The following is a 16,343-nucleotide window of genomic DNA, read 5'->3' as shown; positions in this document are numbered from 1 at the left end:
TGTATCCTAATTATATCTGTGCATTCCTCTTATCAGTGAGTCTTCTCAGTACCACCTCATTATACAGTAGGGAGGAATTTTTTAGTTGGTTCACGAGGAAGCCCGTATATATGGAGGCTCTCTTAGCTCTGTTGACTTGTCAATGAGGCTCAAACAGAGAAGGGAAGCTTCCCATTACATGGCTTATTACATGGCTGATCGAGACACCAGGGGGCCATTTATTCTGAGTGTGGCACCCGCTAGTAAAGCATTACTACTTACCAATTCCTTACTTTCAAGGGGTTTATCCTTGAGACAGATTCTCTTTAAGCATGTGAGAATAAAGTCAAGGGAGCTAAACTGTAAAGGACAAAGGCTCTCCTCTACGTTATGTGAAGGATAATATTTATATGCATAGACTGTTTTTGGTGCATGACTGCCTCCAACATATTTTTATTGCCACCCAAAATCAAAGTTCAGACTGAAAAGATCTTGTTCTGCTTTCACAAAGCGGAATGTGAAAGCCCCAGATTTATTGCTGATAATTTTACAACCAAATAGCGCAGCGCATCAGGCTAATATTTAGGAAATGGTAGAACTGCAGCGTGCCACAATATGTGTCTTTTGTAAGGCAACTTTTTCAATTTTTCTGGAAAAAGTAACGGAATCAGGAACCCTGCGAAAATTCATCTAGAATATTCCTTCTCCTAATTCATAGTAGAATAAGTGCAAATTATTGTGAATAGATTCTCAGCTACCTTCTATTTTAGTTTGTCTAAAGCACGTATAAGCAAGTGAAATACCGTAAGTGGAAACAAATATTTCGGAATTACGTTAAAACAAAGAAGGTTGCAGGTTTTGCACACTTCTCCCCAAAACAAAACAGCAGAGGGCACTATTGTTGTGTGTGAGATTTACTTTTATTTTCTATTACCAATTATTTCTGTTTATTCTCAATTTCAGGGCTTTGTATCCAAGCTAGATAAATTTATCCGCTGGTTGCAAGATGCTATGGAAGCCACCGAGAACTGGACCCCTCCGCAGCCTGAAACAGAGGCCCTACAACTGTATCTTCATACACACCTGGTGAGGGGATAAATAAAAAGAGTGCAAGTTATGAGATCTGTATTGTTGAACAGTTTTGCACAAGTCTTGTTCTGTGTTTAGATTCTTAGTTTTAATTAGAAACAGTTGTTTGCAAACTTTCAGAGGTGGTTTAATATCCCATTGTGCAACCACATTTTCAGGTCAAATTTATGTGAGCATTAAGTTTTCCATGCACATTACATGTAAGTTGACTGCACTGGAGACCAGTAGACTAATGTGCATGGTGGTGTCCCAACTGTCCTGCAATTGCAGGAAAAGGATCAGGCATGAAAGATTGCAACATATCCAATCCTTTGTTCCTGTAAGAGATGAGGGTTGGGAGGGGTAACATCACTCCTTAAGGAGAGCACCAAGAAGGTGAGTGAGGAGACTTATAAGGCCATCCATGCTCCTCTGGGTAATATACACAGATAAGGAAGATGGAACAATACCTCTGCAGCGCCACCATCAAATAGGTGACGCTGCAGAGGTATTGTTCCATCTCCCTTATTTGTAAAAGATGATCCGCTGCCAGATATTAGTCAGTATGATATGCACTCGTGCTTAATTATAAGGTCAAATATTGTCTCTTTATGCATGTTAGAATTTTCATCTTGGAGACTATATCTATACCCTAGCATCACAACTTTGGCCTCTCCTTGATCTCTTCATACCTCACTGATCATTTAGCATCTTGCACTCTCAAACTACCTCCTCACCCTGCACTCTTTCTGTTGATGCACTTCAAGGGTCTGTCCTAGGAACCCTCTTCTCCATCTGTACCTTTTGGCCTAGAACAGGTCTGTGGCCTCCCATACGTGAGTCTGCTACCTGGCTAGTCCACCTCTTCCCTCATTACTCCTCTGCCTCTCCCCTCTGCCAATCTCTACAGTGGCTGTCCATTGTCTAGCGAGTACAGTTCAATTTACTACCCATTTTCTCCTGAGTACAGAAATATGTGAGCATAAACTTCTGTTTGGACACATGGTAGAGCTGAGAATGGAAGGAAGGCAGATTCTGCTGGAATAATTTTTGGATGCCATGTTGCATTTACGATGTCCCCTGATGTACTAGTACAGTGAGAACCCCCGAAAATTGTCTCTATTTTGGAAACTATGCCCCTCAAGGAATTTTTCAATATTGTTCAATTTTGGCTAAACTTTGCAATATTTGGTAATTAGAAAATGGTATTATTTTGCTGTCTATATAGCCTTTAAAGGGGCATCCCTGTCTAAAAAAGTGGTGGTATATTACCAGGATTATTACATTACGATTAGTAGGGTTCTGTCTTCTAGAATTCCCGCTGGACCTGAGAATGAATGACTTGCAATGCTGATTTAAAGCGTCTTTCCCTGCACAGTGGTGCCCAGTGAATGGGTCCGGGTGCAGGGGAAAAAGTGAAGTGCTGTAGCCCCTGGATTCCTAGGATTGATAGGCATCCGGTACATAAAGAGATGGCACATCCTGGCAATATGCCATCCTCTTGTAAGATTGGAATACCCCTTTGAGTATATGTATTATAGATGCAACTTCCAAAGGTCTTTGGTCCTACCTAACCAATCTTAGATCACCATAGAGTTCTATGGTATTCTGAGTCCTGTCCAGAAGAGCTTTTGTGGCAGGCACACCACAGTCCCTAATGTATAACTGTATTTTGGATGTTTCAAACTGGACCAGGAATACATTTCATAAACACTGTTGCTCTCCCAATATGATTCTGTAATTGTTCAACTTCTGGCCTTCCATATGTCTGTGTATAGCTTATTTCCTTCTTTTGTTAGGAAAACAACATAATAAAAATAATTCCATGCAAAAAAAGAAAAAAGTTGAATAAAGACTCCATCAGATGGACATATTTGTGCGCCTTTTTTGCACACGCAAAATATACGTGCGCAAAGCACACAGAATAGAACCTTTTGATATCAATGAGTTCTTTCACGTGTCATGCGCAAAAAAATAGGATCTGCTTTATCTTTCCACATATTTGTGCAGCAAGGGTCCAAATAGAAGTGTATGGGAGGTGCGCAAATCTGCAATACGCTACACAATTCTGTGAACAGTAGAACACATCTGGACCTCATTAGGCTAAATAGCCTTTTAAATCAGGGCAGGGGTGCATATGAAGAGGCCATGGGTGCGCAAAAAAGTACAGCTTCATGCAAAGGGACTCGTGCAAATCAACCTCATTCATGGTTCAGATATGTTGCGCTGATGCTTGTCTGAAGCCCTAAACTAAATGATTGGCCACAGAATAAATGTGTTTAGACCATGTTTCTTGTTAACATAATTCTATGATAATATGAAAAGTCTTCCTTGATTTCTTGTAGAACTTTAAGCAGAGTGTGGATGGCCACTGTTCACTAAAGGAAGCGGTACTAGAGGAAGGTCACCGACTAATGGAAGTACTGGTTTCTCACAGACCAGGTAATAAAGCCAAATAATGCATGAATGTAATAATTTTGTGCTCAATTTATATTTAGTTGCACATTGAGGTTTCGATGGACATTTTATAGACTATGAAGACGAGGAGACCCAAATACATAAACATGTAAATAATATAGCTTTCCGCCAATTGTAGACCACATTAATAAAATCCATTATTTACAGTCGTAAAAAGTAGAGGAATAAAGTCTTAACTATTTTAGCAACGGTTATCTGCAACAAATATCAAGGGAGCCAACGGTAATTCAGCAGAGATAAGAATACATCTTTTCTCCAAATCTTATAATGTGCAAGCAGAACAAAACAATGTTGAAAGACCTAGACGCCTGTGAAAAAGACATTTGGGACAATGATCTGGAACTGCAGGAGAGAGTTATTGAAGCCACACAGAGTATTAAGGCCTTTGTACATGCTACAGTTGGCGCATCTGACAATGTGTGGAGCATCTCCTCTGCTTGTTTCTGTAGCTTAACCAGCAACGACTCAACAAAAAAGACAAATCTAATGAGCCAAAGAACCCTCCAAAGACAAGTGGTTAGCAAATTGGGAAACATAATGTAATAATTAGCAAAAGGTAACTTCAACAGAAAATTTGCTTAAGGCCGGGCTCACACGGCCATATGCGTAAAACCCTGTGTGAGTCACAGAGGGTTTTACCGCTGTGGAGCTGGCGGTGACCCGGCCTATTGCCGTGTATGGCAGCAATATTGTACTGTGCATGACCGCGTATCTCACGCACGCTGTTATGCGCAGACTTCTTGTTTTGTTTTTTTTTGTTTAAATTCCTGTGCTGTCACTTTACAATGGCGCATATATACGACGCCCATATGCAATGTAATTGAGTATAGGTGGCATTAATTACACACCCATAGAGAACAATAGGCTCTCTCGCATTTAAAATAGAACATGCTATGTTCTTTATTATGCAATTCTTACATGCAAATGTGAGCGAAACAGCATAAGGCAATGTATTTGATTGCCTGTGAATTACCATGTATCACACACACGGACATCGCGAGCATGATACGCGGTAATCTTATTCTCGAGTGAGCCCGACCTATGGGTGCTTTTGCATGTGGAGTTTTTGTAGTGCGTTTAAAAAGCCTTTTAAAGAAAGGTTTAAGGGCATAGACATTCACGATACCATGACATATATGCACTATGCAGGGCGCGCAGCCGCATGCTATCGTGCCCGTAGCAGTGCTTTTTACTGTACTTATTTGCACTGCTGGGACCGCTCACATCGGCGCGGCCCCGACAGAGCCATATTTAAGTTGGCGGGCCAACCAATTCCCAAGTGTTTTAGATTTTCCACTTGAAATAGTGCATTTCACTGAACAATTTTGTGCAGACGGGGGCCCTTGGTGCGCAATTGTATACCAAAATAGAGTATGTTGTATTTTTTGTTTGTGCGATCGAAAAAAAACACAGTGTTCGGAAACCCAATTAAATTAATGGGTTCTATTCGCTGCGCTTTTTGCATAAAGATTTTGCTGCCGTAAATGCACATGCAAATGTACCTGTGTGCAGGAGTTCTAAAGGCTTCCATAGACAAGTGTGTGCGCAAATATGCTCGCTGCAACATTGCGAATTTGCGCATGAAAAAAGTCTGAAGATGGCACTAAACAGGCTGATACACCCATGCCAGTGCATAGTAATGTAATTTTTGCACTCTAAATGCCAGTTCACACGCGCATGGTACTCCCTTTCCATGGAATAGAATGGCTATTTAAAGCCAAATTAGGGCCAGCTGCCTTCTTTTCACCAAGTTGTCTGCAGGGTCACACCCTTCCCCAGATTTTTTTTTTTAACCTGCCATAGACTTATATGGCAGCTTTCTGCGTAAAACACTAAAAGATAGGGCAGGTCCTATCTTTTCCAGCACACAGGATTTGCGCACGAGAAACACACACATGAGATCGCACGCAAAAACCTGCCCAACCACGTTCGTCCGGGACCCCCATTTTCAAGATTGTCGGGGTTTCAGCAGTAAGACTCCCACCAATCAGCAAATTATCTCGCTAATAATCGTTCATGTGATCGTTCTTCCCCCATAGATTCCCATAATTGTTGGCAGCACATCCCCCATTTACATGGAGAGATATGCAGCAGGCAACAATGATTTTGTTGATGCATGAAAGATGCGATCATTCATTGGATTATTAACAGCACCTTCACACGTTCTGAGGATTGGGAAAATTAATGTTCCTAGAAATGTTTTTGATCCATCATCTCAGAATTTGTCTGGAGTATTGTCAGGGTAGGAACACATTGAGAATCATTTTATCAGCTCGTTCATTATTTTTATTCTTGTGTGTTGAACAGCTGATTATACTGTGTATTGCGGAGAGAATTGGACAAAGGACTTTTGGCACTCTAAGGCCTCATGTCCATGGGGAAAATCAGGCCCGCCACGGATTCTTCATGCAGAATCCCGCAGCGGGTCCCTCCTTTTCCCACGGACATGAGGCCTAAAAATAAGAATTTACTTACCTGTCCGGACGCTGTGATTCTGCCCTCTGTCGCAGCCGGATCTTCTGTCTTCGGCCCGGCGGATGCACCCTGCACTCTTTTTTTTTGAACCCCTGCTCTCCCGCACTCCTGGCCGGAGAGCAGGAATTCAGCTGCAGATGTGCCGCGGATCCGAACGGCTTCCTTAGGCTTCAATAGAAGCCTGCGGGAGCCGTCCCCGTGGGAGACCCGCACTAAAATGGAGCATGCTGCGTGTGTTTTCCCGCACACGCAATCTGCGCCTCAAGGGAAAATGACATCCGCAGGTATTTAATTACCTGCGGGTATCCAATGCATCCCTATGGGACGCGGATCACGCGTGTGGAGGACCCGCTGAGCATCTGTCCCCGCGGACATGAGGCCTAAGCATAGTTTCAAATCTGTGTTGGGGGTTCCGGTTTCCTGCTGCATTTGGGGAGCAGGAAAGGGGAATCCCCCAGCCGAAAGGTTCTGTCTTATGACGAGACCAAATAGCGCCAAACGTTCCCCATTGTCTATAATAGCGTCCGTTCACTTTCCATTTAGCTGCCTGACTAAAATAAGCACTTTTTCTTCCAGTATTTTGTACCACAACTGTGATCGAACCTTCGGTTGGAGGTTCCAACGCCAATGTGAAACCACCCTAAGTGACACCCAATAGCATTCTGCAAACTTACATTAATAATGGATTGTTTAACAAGCAGCTTACTACTCTCTAAAATTCTATACAATCCCCTAAATCACACCTACTTACCTACTAATGTAGACCCAAGTCTTCTGTACCTAATGATATGATGAGACAGCCTTGATCACAGTCAGGACAATGTGATATTATTTTGCATTCACACAAATTAATATTACACTTTACACCTAATGAAAAGCAATCAATATTCCCTATCATGTTAAGAGATGAATGCTTCCTAAATCATATACGATACAGTATGAAAACACAAAAGTAAGAGATTTGGGGGTTTCTTCCTTAGTTTTTGCAGCGTCTGAGGAGCGGGCTCACAGCCAAGGAGATAGCGGGGTAGATTAAGGCTCTACCATCTCCTTCCCTGGAGGTAGCACGGGACCCATCCAAGTTACTGCTGGGGGAGTTTTATGGGGTAACCCAAGTGATGGTTTATCCTAATGTCCCTTAGTCACTCATGACACCACCATTCCGTCCTCTGCTGTGAATCTAGATTATTAAATAAAGAGTCTCCGCACAGGGGTAACTTTTCAGAGCAAAACCAGGAACGGTCGGTTAAGCTCGTTTACTTGCAGAACTAGTTACAGTCCAACTTTACACACGCCAGCAGGAAAAATGGTGCAGAATACAAAAGTGGTGTGGCAGGGAGGATTCAGAGGATAACAGATGAGTTCACAGTCCAAGTTATCTGCGGGGTTCTGACCTGACCACTCTCCTTCACTCTCCCTCCAGTTCTCTACTGGTCAACACTCACATTTGGAAGACAGGCAATCAGTGCTGCATGGCGGTTCCTTTCACTCTCTCAGTCCTCCAGGTCAATAGTAGGAAGGCCCGGGTTAATTGGGCCCAGGGCATACACAGGGCAATCCCTCAGCCTCTTCCATCCTGGGGTCCCTTGTAAGCCAAAGCACAGTTTCTCCTAACCACTGAAGGTCTCTCAGAGTTCTCCAGACTCTCTCTCTCTCTCTGTGTCAGACTTCCTTAGACTAAGCCCCTTTAATACACCTTGCAATCACATAAATATAACATGGTCACATGATACAAAACCAGATACATTTTCCAGACATAACCCAGACAGTAACCCATTCAGTGCTGCAGAGGTGCAATACACATCAAATTCATGCAACATAGAAGACACTGATAACGCATAGGCACAAGACAAATGCATTCATACTTATGGAGGGGCCCCGTTAACTTTGGGCCACTACAGTTTCATCTAAAGATTTTACGTAGGGGAAAGGGAACAAGACTTATAAAAAAAAGCTTGAGGAGAGGATAATATAATACAGAAAAAAAGAATATATTAGCATAACAAATAAGAGAAGCAAAAAAAATTATGCAAGCAAAACAACTTACTAAGCGTGGCCTTGGCAGCTAGGAATGGGAGCGAGTATATAGTTACATCAATCCTCTCTGGGATGAAACATGACTACTGCCTGTCAGGCAATATATAGGGATAGAAGAAACCCTGTCCTCTTCCCATACAGATCTTAGAAAGATACATGATATCCATCCTGTATTTAAGTTCTGTAGAACCAATTAAAATAATAAAGAAAACTGCTCTAAATATGATTGCATTGCAAGTATAAAAGGGTTAATTTTTTATTTTTTATGTAAACAACTTTGCTTCATCAACTCACAGTAGGTGAATCCAACATCTCCTGAGGTAGTCAGATACATGGTAGCATATTCTGTTCACAATTGTAAATATTTAAACTGGCCATTTTTATCCTCATCAGTAAAGGCCCATTTACATGCAAGGACAATCTTTCAAATGATTGAAAGTTTTAGCAATCATTTTGCATAAAGTATTAATAGACCCTAATGTCCATTGACACTTTATCAACTTCATTTGTATGCAAAAGGACCTTTGGGAGCTGTTTTATGAGCCCAGCATGTGGGCTGGGCTCTGCACACAGCTGAATTGTTCTGGTTTGAGCTGTCGGCAGAATACAATGTAATCTCCTGGCTCCCGCAGAGAACACAGCATGCAGTCTATAGAGAGATACTTTATCTTTCTGCAGTTGAACAATGGATTTTAAGCTCCCCTTAAAATCATCATTCAGACGAAAAGTGCATGATGTGTGCGTTTACACGCAACAATTATCACTCATCTGTGATTGTTTGGCCGAATTTTGAGCAATAATTGTTGCGTGTAAATGGGCCTTTAGTCATCAGAACAAAAATTCTTGGTCATTCATCTTTAAATAAGGACTCTGGAAGTCCCTTCCAACTCTACAATTTTATGTCCCAGGGCCCAAGTGCAAGTGCACACTGTGCACCTACAATAGTGACAAACGTACATCTTATACCTATGAGAGAGTTCTAAATGATAAAATCAGAAAATTGTAAATAAATGCCAAAGTGCATTTTAAAGTTTGGTGCCAAATAATCCAAAAATAAAATACGGAAAATTGCAATGCATGGTGGAGATATCCGAGATATCCCTTCTATTGTTTGTACATTGTAATATAGAAAGATAAAATAAAAGCTCTATTAATTTCAGCGGGATTGTTGGGATACCTGCGTCCCAGTAATTAGAACCCCACTGATCAGATTGATGTCCCCTATCCTATGGATAAGGGTAACTTTATTCTATGGGACAACCCCTTCTGTATGTTATTGTTATGTGCGCTTGTGCAGGGGCGTAACTATAGAGGGTGCAGGGGATGCGGTTGCACCCGGGCCCAGGAGCCTTAGGGGGCCCATAAGGCCTCTCTTCTCCATATAGGGAGCCCAGTACTATGAATAAAGCATGATAATTGGGGGCCCTTTTACAGGTTTTGCATTGGGGCCCAGAAGCTTCAAGTAATGGCTCTGTGCAGCATGGTTTAGGTATGGGTACGGGTACAGATACAGACAGAGGGGGGGGGGGCAGCTCACCTTTTGCATCAGGGCCCCTGAGCCTTTACTTACGCCCCTGCGCTTGTATTTAAAGTTTCTTATGTCAGCAATAGAATAGCCACTGTTGTATACTATACTTCTATACAGACTTTATATTTTATCACTTCTATTGCTGACATAACTGACTACACAACACAGAGTATATAGTAGACATAAAAATAACATACAAGTACAACATTTAAACTTAGGAGAAATTGGAAAGTCGTGCTTCAGAGGTGCAGCAAGATTGTCATGTATGTATTCAGGAGTATTGCTGTTATGCTTTATGGGATGCGGACAGAGGGGGACAATGTATTATATATGGTGGGAGTGCCCAGCTGCTCGCAGATTCTGGATCCGTACTGTACGTATGTTAATCTTAAGTAAGATTCATCACAAGCCTTGTTAAATGCCCTTATCCCTGATATTCCAAAAACCACCAGACAGATAATTACTATATCTTTTTGGCAGCTAGAATGACTCTGAAAAACTAGTTTCCTCCCATTGAAGTTGGTTAAGGATAAACTTGGTTGGATAATGGTCAGTGATCAGCTCACCAGCATGGTCCATGATACCTCATCGAAGTTTAGGGCAGTCTGGTCCCCCTGGATATCATACATGGGGACTTCCTTGGTTGACCCCTAATGTGGTGCGAGTTTTTCTTTAGACTAGGTGAAAGCTTTCGAATTGTGTGTTCCTTCCCCACCCCTCCCACGCATTCTTAAATGAGACATTCGCCCGGCACACAGCAAGCTCAAAATGACATTGCGTACTTGTTGCTCACCACCAATTGCCATGTACTATCTTGGCATGTATGCGCAAGTAATGCTACAATTTTTATTCCGCATGTGTTTCATGCAATATGTATGAGCTGCAACATAGGAGCCTATGGCAGATTGGTACAACATAATACGCTCGCAAACCCCACGCACATAATACACTTTCACTACATGTTTATGTGAAGGAGCCCTAAAACTAGAGTGAAATATATAGATGAGGGAGAAGCAGTCTATATATATCCTTGCAGGGCCAGTTGAATAGGAATCGTAATCTATTACTACTGACCTATGTTATTACTACTAAAGGGGATGTGATTCAGTAATGTCCTCAGTACTTGGAAATTGCGCTTACTATCCAAGACTTGGTGCTTGCACCTATGAAGAGGTAGCTTCACAGAAGGCCACATTCCCTAGTTTATTTAAGTCACACTGCGCATGATGGCGTGTGTGAGATACGCTGTCATGCTCAGTCAAAAATCGCTGCTCTACACGATGATAGCCGGCTCACACAGCGGTAGAATGCTGTGTAATACATACGGCTGTGTGAGCTGGCCCTAAGAAAAAGGCCAAATGCACACAGCTGGGTCGGATTCCGCATGCTGGATCTCGACCCTGTGCCCAGCCGGTGACCCCCGCGTACCTGTCTGGATTCTTCATAATCTAAATTGCGGATGTGCCGGCCGGCGCACATGCACAGTACAGATCATGCTGTGCCGATGCTATGCAATGACACAGATTCCGCGACCTTTCTGCAATGATGATTGCGGAAGGCTAGCGGATCAAGCGGCTTCCATTGACTTCAATGAAAGCCGTCCACGCGGAATCTGCACTAAAATAGAGCATGCTGCGATTTTTCCTCTGCAAGCAGAAAATTGCAATTGATTTTCCCTCTGGATCAGGGAAATGCGATTTTCAATAGCATGTCTATGGACAGTATTTGCTGCGGAATCTGGAGGCAGACACCTACTCCGGATTCCGCAATGCAAATACGCCCGCATTTGGCCTAACCTGTCTTCTGTTTATTCCTTGTTCTTCTAATAACAGAGAAAGGGGATGAAGATATGCAAAACCTTTGAAGAAATCCTTGTTGTTTCATATGATTTATTTATCAACGTCATTATTTTCCTAGGAAATTGATAAAACAGTCTCTGACCACCCAGATTTGTGCTTCACAGTTTATTCCTATAGAGGGCAGCATCTGTCAGTGGCTATCGGAGAGGGTAAAGATGGCACAACCTGCCCTTTGTATGCAGTGAGACTCCCAGCTGTGACTTGTTACTGAAGCATGAAATTCTGCATGAAATAGTAATGAGTTACAGGGAATGCACACAGTGACGCTGAGTATCATACTGTGTGTCGGTAAATAACAAGCTGACTTCTGATGTATTATTAAAATTTACATTAACACTGAGACCTCCACCTAGTACGACAGAGATTGTTATATACACATACTGCCCCTGAGTCAGGCGTACTATACAGCCACTGACAAATCCCTGACACAAGCATTTACTGGTCCGATCTGTGCAGTTGGAAATTCAGATAAAAACCTCATTCTTGTATGTGTGATCCCATAGAGCCGCCACTGAGCCAATAGCCAAGCCCTATATCTGTGTTTTAGGCTAGATTGACGCGGGCGTTTTTCTACGCTTAAAATTTGTATGCACAATGTACAGTGTATAGAACCCATTGATTTTAATGGGTCTGTTCACATGCGAGTATTTTCCTGCGCATTTCGGTCACAAAAAACCTCAAGTGCAGTATGCTCTATTTTCTTGCACATTTGCGCACTGTGCAGGAAAAAAGAACACATTTGGAACTTATTAGGCTAATTAGCCATTTCAGTCAGCGTGTATTTTTTTGCACGTGCATTTGCTCACGGAAAAAGTGCAGTAACAGGCACAAATACGTGTAGGTATAGAATTGAATCTATTGATTTCAATGGGTTTGTTCATACTTCCTCTTTTTTGCATGTGCATTTCGTATATTACTGTACATGCCTTGCACGTGGGAAAAAAGAAGCACGGATTGAAATAACTAATTACTTGAATTAGTTACAGACGTGTTCTTTTTCCTGCGTAATTAAGCAGTGTTTCACGCATCTCCTAGCATATTTTGTGCGCATTTGTGCCTCTGCATTGACTTTTGTGGGGACCCTTGGTGCGTAAATGCGCAGGAAAATAGAGCATGCTTTTTTTTTCTGTGCAACCAAAATGCACAGGGAATCTTGTAGGATTCTAATTGCCACTGATTGCTAAAGGTACCTTGGCACAGGGCAATTGGTGCCAGAATAGTTGCTTGAAACTGATTTTGGCGATAATTGCACCGTGTAGCCATCGACAGGGCACTGAGCAAGAAATTGCTCATTAGTCATTAGTCACTTTGTTTCCACACACTAAACAAAGCAACTAGTGAGCAACTTCTTACACAGTATGAACAGGAATCATTCAGTCTTTGAACAACTTCCTGTTCAATGTGAATGGAAGTGGGCAGCCAGAAGAGATCTCTGGCATGCTCCGCTACCATTCACTGAATGACTATCGCTCCCGTGTGAAAGCACAAGAGCGATAATCATTAGAGAGACTGTCATGCACTTATGCGCCTGACAGTATTCCCACATAAAGGTACCTCTGTAGACTATCTTGACTCTTTATTAAAACATAACTTTTAATGGTAACTTATTAAAATGAAGAAGACCTCACAGACAGAAAGCATGTAGATGCTAAATTAGTACGATAAGCACCAAAGTCTACCAATTTAATTGGCCCACAGATGGCACTACGATAGAGGAACAATTGCACAATGCTAATCGGTATGGATATTCTGTGCTTTTATTTTACTCTATGGTCAACATAGGGGCCACGGTGACTATTCCATCAGTAGGAGGTGGCCAGCCGGGAATACGATACCGGCATGTCCAGTCCCACCGTAGGACAAACGAAAAATATGAAACGGGTGCGTACCCCCGTCCAAAACAACTAGGCTTGTCCACTAGTAAAGCCGTGTGGACCAAGTCTATATAGACACTGGTTTTATTTGATTTAAAAAATGTTTTGATGATCAAAGCAGAAATAAATCAAGGGGGTAGACTTTTAATTCTGTTTCACTAGATAGAATCCAGTTATCGATAGGAACATACCCAGGATTTAATCTATACTGTATTCCAAATTGAAAAGAAGACCTATGTGGTTCACTAAATAGAAATAGATGTAAGTTGGCTCGATGTTAATTGGCTCAACGCGTTTCTGTCGCAAAATGCGACTCATCAGAAGCCTTCTAAATGAAGAAAAAGAACCAAAAAGGAGTCATAAGGTATTTGAGCAATAAGGACAATGCCTATTACTGCTAGGATAAAGGTTTAACTATAGTACATGGGTGGCGATCCCCAGTATTGTGACCAGAATAGTACTGGTCCTGTAGTTTTCCCCAGCCTCAAAATTACCAGCTTTCCCTGAGCTAATTTGGGCTGGAAAGAAACCCTGTTTACAATAAACAAAGACTGCCCAGTCACAGTCATAAAATACTCTGGATCTAATGCTACCCACAGTCAGTACCCAGAAAGAGGTTTGCTGGAAAGAGAACCAAGATAATAAAATGGAAACCTAGCAGAGTCTCCAGCCTCTCCATTGAGCCAATTAACATCGAGCCAACTAACATCTATTTCTATTTAGTGAACCACATAGGTCTCCTTTTCAATCTGGAATACAATATAGATTTCATTTTCTTCATTTGTCATACAGTGGGACTGGACATTCCCAGCTGGCCACCTCCTACTGATGGAATAGTCACTGTGGCCCCTATGTTGACCATAGAGTAAAATAAAAGCACAGAATAAGCATACTGTTCCTCTATCGTAGTGTCATCTGTGGGCCAATTAAATTGGTAGACTTTGGTGCTTATCGTACTAATTTAGCATCTACATGCTTTCTCTCTGTGAGGTCTTCTTTATTTTTATAAGTTACCATTAAAAGTTATGTTTTAACCCTTTTGCAATCCAATTTTGGATTCAGAGTTTCCTAGGGGGGTTTCTCTTTCTGCCATTATACAATGGTGCCACCTGCTGGCTAGAGCCAGTACTGTGGTATTGGACATGCTCAAGAGGCCCCTGACAACAGAGCGGCCAGTAATATACAGTAAGAATACTCTGACGGACGTCTTCCGATATCGGAAACTATACAGCCTTCAATCTTAATGTCTTTAGACGTCAGACAGTGGATTGGAAAGGGTTAATAAGGAGTCAAGTCAGTGAAGACGTTTTTGTATTGTTGATTCCCCTGCGGCTGTGATACCTACCTCTACAGCATCTGCAGTCAAAAAGTACCAACCGATATATTGAAAATACCAGTAGACAGACTTTTGTTAAAATAGTGTCTTTGTGACCTACAGTATATCTCTCCAGTAGAAATGCCTTTATCTCAGCTATTTTGAAAATCACAGTCGACTTCACTCTTCAATACAACTGCATGTGATAAAAGTACTGATGCAGCAAACATAAAATTGACAACGTGTTAAATACAGAGTTACTTGATGCTTTTGTTGCACGGTGTCAATTTAAAGGTTGCTCCATCTGTACACCAAGTGGCCTATTTTTTGTCATGGCTTGTCAATGGCAAATTTATAAAACTGTACAGGTATGCAGTTGGGGCATATGTTCAGCGGACAAAATAAAATTATTTCACCAAATGTAATCCCCATGGGGTGAACAATGATTAGCTGTGGTAGTTATCTACATACATAGAATATGCTATGGGACGTCTTCCCAAAGCCCTGTTTTGAATGCACTAGGCACTAAATGGACATTTCTTTTAGACCCAGTCCATCTATGAAATGGACTTGGTGGCACTAAAAAGGTGAGCAAGAACCTGAAGAAGAACTTTCATATGTATTTTCTTTCCTGGAACAATGTAAAGCATACTGCACTGTCGTTCCATGATAAAAGTCTGGCTAAAACGTTTTGCTATACTTTTTTATGGCCTACATAGACTTTACTTGAAAGAATACTCTTACCTTTAAGAGGGTTGAGGGCACCCTTTTCTCTGCAGGAAGAGCTGGCAGGAAACAAAGCAATCCTGGCTTCTTATATATGCCGAAACATTTTGTTGCTAGTAGTTATTTGTAACTGATTTACAACATTCTTAATGGACTATGTCAGGCACGGCGCACCAGCTGTAAGCCTCTGTAGAGGTTAAAGTGTCCTCCACCTTTGTGGTGGTGCTAACAATTCTGGCTTTGCTGCAGATGTTTACTAAGTGGTCACAGCTGTTTGGCGTAAATAGCCATTCAAGGTAAACACCATTTTTAATTGCATTTACCTTACTAAATATTCGACATATGAGCAAGATATTTATGACCCGTGCGCACTACAGACCGTGTTACAAACCAAGCACCTGTGCAGTACAGCGACACGGTCTGCAGCTCATGCAATGCAGGTGATATATACATTTTGTTCGTATACTATACAATGTTTGTCACATAATCTTCATATTTGTCCCTTTTATACAGGATTCCAAGAAATGCTGCAGATGATTACTGCACAGTGGAAAGAGCTGCAGAAACAGATACGGAGGCAGCACGGTTGGATTATGGGTGCTCTTGATACAATCAAGGCAGATATTCTTCAGAAAGATGAGTTTCCAGAAGTTGTAAGTGAATCACAGGTGAGAGAGAACAGGCCTCACCTACGGCACACATTATTATAGATAGGAGAGGTTCATGCATGGTGAGGCCCGTGCAAACAGTCGATACGTGTTTGGTATTTCTGTCTCTACAAAGACTGTGGAGAGTTAATATCGTCTGTCCTACACATGATCTCTGTACATCTAGAATAGCGCGTACGCCTTTAAAGAGTAAAACTCAAAGTGCCGTGTCCCATGGGTGTCATACACTAGGGCTATAAAATATTTGTTACGTTAATAAATCATAATAATGATTCCATTCTCTGACACATTTTGGTCACATGACTGCATCTAATGAGCAGTTTGACTAATTAAGAA

General features: G+C 41.8%; 1 long non-coding RNA gene across 1 annotated transcript; it reads left to right on the top strand.

The window, feature by feature from the left end:
• The first annotated feature begins 969 nt into the window (after positions 1 to 969).
• On the top strand, positions 970 to 15,939 carry LOC136633089 (uncharacterized). Its single transcript, XR_010793226.1, has 3 exons — positions 970 to 1,065; positions 3,393 to 3,489; positions 15,853 to 15,939. It is a non-coding gene; the product is annotated as an uncharacterized lncRNA (long non-coding RNA).
• The last annotated feature ends 404 nt before the right edge of the window (positions 15,940 to 16,343 follow it).

The sequence above is a fragment of the Eleutherodactylus coqui genome, chromosome 6 (assembly GCF_035609145.1).
Source record: "Eleutherodactylus coqui strain aEleCoq1 chromosome 6, aEleCoq1.hap1, whole genome shotgun sequence".
Classification (NCBI taxonomy): Eukaryota; Metazoa; Chordata; class Amphibia; order Anura; family Eleutherodactylidae; genus Eleutherodactylus; species Eleutherodactylus coqui.
The sequence above is the reverse complement of the archived record's forward strand: the minus strand, read 5'-3'. Positions and strand labels throughout refer to the sequence as shown.